The sequence below is a fragment of the Theobroma cacao genome, chromosome 8 (genome assembly GCF_000208745.1).
Source record: "Theobroma cacao cultivar B97-61/B2 chromosome 8, Criollo_cocoa_genome_V2, whole genome shotgun sequence".
Classification (NCBI taxonomy): Eukaryota; Viridiplantae; Streptophyta; class Magnoliopsida; order Malvales; family Malvaceae; genus Theobroma; species Theobroma cacao.
Window position 1 is genome coordinate 14,542,226 of NC_030857.1, and position 6,924 is coordinate 14,549,149.

Below are 6,924 nucleotides of genomic sequence, written 5' to 3' on the forward strand. Positions count from 1 at the left end.
TATTTTATAAATTGTCTTGAAACGAAATAACGATTTTGAAAAAAGAGTAATTGGAGACCACTGATATGTTGTAAATTTAAAATTGAATTAATGGCTTACGTTATTGTATTGGCATGACTGGCTGGGCTGTGTTTTTTATGAATTGTATGAATTGCTTTATTTTACCCTCGCAGGCTGGGTAGTAATATATTAGCCCTGTCATGCTGTCAAAATTTTATTGTATGGTGGGTTTGACTTGCTGCAGTGGGCTGGGTTCTGTGGACTAGCCTATTAGAGGGGCACGGAATCCTGTTATATTTTTACCTCGGTTGGAGAGGTGAGTAGGGTAACTCCCGAGGTATAACTTTAAAGTTCACTTCACGCCAAACCACCACGTGAAGGGGAACTCGACCAATGCCAAGGAATGGCTATGTTTTCAAAATAAAAACATGACTTTCTAATAGCCTTGGCGGACTCAGTTGGGATAGCCCTCTACCAAGGTATCCCAGATAACTGAGTATAATAATAATTTTTGGCATGAGCCAAGCTTTTTAAGAAATTCATAAGCCATACTGATTACTTACTTTAAATAAATTGATTTCATTTGGTTGAAATAAGTTGAAAGATGATAAATTACAGTTTGATGAAATGTTTTAATAGTCTCCTTTTACTCAATTTTAGATATTTTGAGTGATGTTTGTTTACTCATTGGGATTTTATAATCTCACCACCCTCATTTCCACCCATTTCAGGCTCAAAATAGATTGTAGATAACTGATATCAGCGAGGATTACAATTGAACTTGCCACATCCAAAGACTGTAGGTTCATTTCTTTTGATACTTTTAGTCATTCATGGGCCCACGTGTCACTGTAAATTAAATTCTATACTTTGGTTATCTGTATTACGGTATGTAAGAATTTATTTTGCTTTTACGCTATAAAAATTATTTATGCAGTGTTCTTAAAATATCTTTTTATGTGAAAATTGAATATTTTATTTAATATTTTTATTTTATTATAACAGTCATAATTCTATTTTAAACGAATGTTTTAGACATCCAAAATTATTTTTGATTATGAAATATGTGTTTTCCACTTACATACTATATTTTTAGATGATTTTGAGATTTTTGAGATAAATGACCAAAATACCCTTATGAGACGAAAATTATTATTTTATTTGTTTAAGTTGGAAACAGTTTAAAATCTTTTAGAATGTGATATTTGGAAACAGTTACCCACAGGGGAAATGAGAAGTTGATATTAAAGCCTTGCGGGGTTCCGGTTGACATTTCGGGTAATGAATGTCGATCGAGACGTCGCGGCGGTTGTCACGGGCTCGATGGGAGTTCTGAGTCGTGACATTTTGACCTCAAAATTTCACTTACCAGATTCAACAAATAGATACGGGTATTGACTCCTCATCTGATGCTCTACTTCCCATGTCATTTCTTCCATTCAAGCACTTTTCCACAACACTTTGACCATTGAAATACTCTTGTTCCTCAGTACTCGATCCTTTCGATCCAAGATACTCACAAGTTGCACCTCGAACTTCAAATCGTCATGCAACTCGATCGGAGGTGCTTCAAGGATGTGAGAGGGATCTAGTACATATTTTTTAAGCATGGAGACATGGAAAACATTGTGGATCCGATCTAACTCCGGAGGTAGTTTTAGTCTCTACGCCACTGGCCCAATTCTTTCAATAATACGAAAAGGTCCAATGTATCTCGAATTGAGCTTTCCTCACTTTGCAAACCGGATCACACCTTTCATTATCCAACAAGATATCATAATTCACCACAATAATATAATCAAATAAAACTTAATACCACAAAGCATTCAGATTATTACCTTTCCAAGGAGAAACCTTAAGAAAAACTCTATCATCGATCTCAAACTCCAAGTCTTTTCTCTATTTATCTGCATAGCTCTTCTGCCTATCCTGGGCTACCTTTAGCCTCTCTCGTATAACCTTGATCTTGTCACTAGTTAGCTCGATCAATTCCACACTAACTAACTTCTTTTCACCCACTTCGTCCCAACAAAGTGGAGTATGACATTTCCTTCCATATAAAGCTTCGTATGGTGCCATACCAATGCTAGACTAGAAGCTATTGTTGTAAGCAAATTTCACTAACAGCAAGTGTCTATCCCAACTCCCAAGAAAATCCATGACACAAGCCCTCAACATATCTTCCATAGTCTGGATAGTCCTCTCTGACTGACCATCCATCTGTGGGTGAAAAGCAGTGCTAAATTTCAATTTGGTTCCGAGAGCTTCTTGAAATTTCGGCCAGAATTGAGAAGTGAATCGAGGATCTCGATCTAACACTATAAAAACGGGAACTCCATGTAGCCTCACAATCTCATCTATATAGAGTTGAGCCAGCTTCTCAATAGAGTATGTACTATGGATAGCAAAAAAGTGAGCAGACTTAGTCAACCGATCTATGATCACCCAGATCGCATCCTTTCCCCTCTGTGTCCGCGGCAGTCCCAAAACAAAATCCATAGTTACATGCTCCCATTTTCACTCGGGAATAGGTAAAGACTGAAGTGTACGTGCTGGCCTCTAATGCTCTGCCTTAACTTGCTAACATACGAGACACTTGGCTACGAATTCTGCTACATCTCTTTTCATACCCGGCCACTAATAATTCTCCCTAATAGTCCTGTACATCTTGGTGCTTCCGGGATGTAATGCATAGGCAGATGAATGGGCTTCTTCCATGATCGCCTATCTCAACTGGTTTTCCTCAGAAACACAAACTCGGTCTCTAAACATCAAGACGTTATCCTCTCCAAATCTGAACTCACTGACTTCCCCATCGGTCAGTTTTTGAATTTCTTTTCTTAACTCATCATCAGACCTCTGAATGTCCTTGATCTGATTAAGTAACGAAGGTCACACAATGAAGTTTGTCAATAAGGATCCATCCTCACCATTTCTCAACTGGACCCCAAGAGATTTTATCTCTATTAATGCTGAAAAATAACAACTCTGAAGTGCTGCTAAAGACGATGAAGACTTACGACTTAAGGCATCAGCTACAACGTTCGCCTTTTCCGGATGATAATCTATCACTAAGTCATAATCTTTTATCAACTCCAACCATCGCCTTTGCCTCAAATTAAGCTTCTTTTGGGTGAGCAAATATTTTAAACTCTTGTGATCTGTAAATATCCGACAATGCTCACCATACAAGTAATGCCTCCAGATTTTTAAAGCAAACACCACTGCTGCTAACTCTAAATCGTGGGTAAGATAATTTGTTTCATGCCTCTTTAGCTGTCTAGAAGCATAAGCCACAACTTTTTCATTATGCATCAGCACACACCCTAACCCCAACTTAGATGCATAACTGTACACCACAAATCCCTTACCACTCGTAAGAAGTGTTAAAACGGGAGCGGAGGTTAACCGGTTCTTTAGCTCCTGAAATCGATTCTCACAAACATCATCCCACTCAAACTTAACTCCTTTATGAGTTAGACGGGTCAAAGAAGCTGCTATTAAGGAAAACCCCTGAACAAACCTCCGATAATAACCGGCTAATTCGAGGAAACTACGAATCTCCGTCACTGTCTTAGGTTGCTCCCATTGTAAAATTGCCTTTATCTTCTTGGGATCAACATATATTCCAGCTCTCGATACTACGTGTCCCAAAAATACCACTTCCTGTAACCAAAACTCACACTTTGAAAACTTTGCATACAACTGTCTTTCCCGCAAAGTCTATAATACTATACGCAAGTGGGCAGCGTGCTCATCATTATCTCTCGAGTAAACTAGTATGTCATCAATGAACACAATAACAAACTTGTCCAAGTAAGGGTGGAACACCCTGTTCATGAGATCCATAAAAAGCTGTCGGTGCGTTAGTTAACCCGAAAGGCATGATCAAGAACTCATAATGACCGTACCGAGTCTTAAACGCTGTCTTGGGTACATCCTGTTCTTTAATCCTCAACTGATGATACCCAGACCTCATATCAACCTTAGAAAACATTGTAGCTCCCTGTAATTGATCGAAAAGATCATCAATCCTCGGTAACGGATACTTGTTCTTAATGGTCATTCTATTAAGCTGTCGGTAATCGATACATAACCGAAGTGTATCGTCTTTCTTTTTCACAAATAAAACCAGTGCTCCCCACGGAGACATACTAAGGCGTATAAAACCCTTGTCCACTAACTCTTGCAATTGTACTTTCAACTCCTTCAACTCTGCCGAAGCCATTCTATATGGAGGAATAAAGATAGGTGCGGTACTCGAAAGTAAATCAATAGTGAATTCGAACTCACAATTGGGGAGGAAGTCCTGGTAATTCATCAGGAAATACATCAGGGAACTCACTTACTACAGGGACATTCTCTAACTTAGGTTCCTTCCTCGATATATCAATCACGTGAGCCAAGTATGCCAGATGTCCCTTTTGCACCAATTTCAAAGCTTTGAGGGCCGAGATTACACAACACGGTAATACTCGACACTCCCCAATAAATACAACTTCCGCTCCCTCTAAACTCTGGAGAATCACTTCTTTCTTAAAACAATCCACCTTTGCTCGATGAGTGGAAAACCAATCCATACCCAAGATCAAATCAAAGTCCCGAATCTCCAAAGGGATTAAATCACCCATGAATTCTTCTTCCCCAACTTTAATACCACAGTCTCTATAATACGTATTTCTTACTAATCGCTCGCCTAGAGGAGTATGCACTACAATCTCTTCCTCTAATGATGACAGGTTCCTATCTGAGAATGATGCAAATGATATGCTCACGTATGATCTATCAAAGCCTGAATCTATCAAAATATGTGCATCTTTATCAAACACAATCATAGTACTTGTCACTGTGCTAGGTCGAACTCGAGCTTCATCTTCAGTCACTGCAAAGACCCTAGTCGAAATCTGAGGCTGCGGTCTGGAAGATGGCTGCTTTGGGGTATTACTCCCCATGCCTGACCGTATCACTGGGCCTTGTCTGGACTGTGATCCCGAAGTGTCTCTCCGCGGTATACTAGGACGAGTCGAAGGAGTAGAAGTAGCTACTGTACCCCGTCTCAACTGAGGACAATCTTTCCTGATATGCCCCTGTTGGCCACATTAAAAACACTTTACAGGCTATATACATGACCCAACATGAAATCTTCCACAATTATGGTATCTGTCTAATCCTTTTGAAGTCCTCCCCTTACTACTTATCACTGGTTGATCAAATCTAGAAGATCTCGGCTGTGACTGTTGAGATGGAGGTCTAGTGGATGCCACAGACGCTGAGGTAGTACTTCCTGCAGTAGATGTCAAATCTCTACCTCTCTTTGAAGACTGACCCGAGAACGTAGGTGAATTTCTTCTCTTTGCGAACTCAGCTCGGATCCGTCTATTCTCAGTGGCGAGCTTCTCAGCACGTAAGGCCATTTGCACAACGTCCTTATGTGGCTCCCTACCAGTCACTGTCATCCGTTCCCTGATCTCATTACGGAGCCCTTCCTCGAAATAATTTGCCTAATCCTGCTCAGATTTCACCAAATCTAGCACATATAACATCAACTTGTTAAAACGAGTCTCGTACTCCTCTACAGTTAGATTTCCTTGTTTCAAGCTCAGAAATTCTCTTTTCTTTTCTTTCTGATGAAAATAGGTAAAATACTGACCATCAAATTCTCTGAGGAAGTTAGACCATGTCTAAGGAGTAGTGGAACGGGACTTCACCAAATTCCACCAAGTACGAGCCCTCTTCTCTAGTAATCTAGTAGCCACCATTAGTTTCATATTGTCATCTAATCTCATATCAGAAAGAGTCTCTGAAACTTGATTAACCCAATCCTTAGCTGCAGTCGCATCCAACTCACTAGTAAACGAGACGCAACCCAACTGTCTAGCTTCCTTCAATATCTTAGAAATGGAGACGTCCGGTGCAAGGGGTGGAATAGGAGGTGGTGGTATTGGGGCTATTACAGGGGAATCAACGGGTGGAACTGGACCAGCTTGAGCCTGGCCTGCAAGAGCAACGAGAAAGTCGCTAATGCCTGAGTTGCCTCGAGAGTCATGGCGGTACGCCAGGAGTAGCAACAGGTGGTGGAGGAGGTACAGGAATGTCCGTAGACTCAGCAGTAGGAACTGCTCTAAAAGAAGATGCAGTTGACTTCTCTTCTATGGAATCCGGCCGACTCTGTCTGGGGTAACCTCTTCCCCTACCGGTAGATCTAGTAATAGGTGGTAGCTCACGTCGAGGAGGCATAATGATCTATAAAAATAACGGAATTAGTTTAGACAACTTAAGACTCTATATGCAACTACATGCAACTAACTAATCTTAACTAGGCCACACTGACATTGTAAATTATTTTAAAAATAACTTTAAATCCAAGAACTTTAAAAATCAAAAACTTTTTTCAAAACCATAAGTTTTTAAACCAAAAGCTCTGATACCAATTGAATTGTCACGACCCAAAACCTCCCTCGGCCCCATGACAACCGCCGCGACGTCTCGATTGACACTCATTACCCGAAATGCCAACTAGAACCCTACAAGGCTTACATATCAGTTTCTTTCCTTTCCTGTGAGTAATCGTTGTTAAACATTCCATTTAAAACAATTACCGGTCGTTTTCGGCTCAAATAAATCCAAAGACAAAAATATTTTAAAAAGATTTATAGATAAATATCACTATTCAAAATATTGATTAAAATATAGTATTTTTTATATAAAACAATATTTATAGAAAAATGTGTAAAAAATCTTTTGTAACATGTAAGTAAAATAAATTCACACATACAAAAATTTACAAAGTTATAATGTACAATAATGGTTACAATGACAAGTGGCCCAAAATACACCCAGTGTTGGTGCTAGAAACCTACTGTCTGTGTGGTAGAGATGTCAACTGGAATCCTCGACAAAATAGGGTATCTACAAGCTACCACA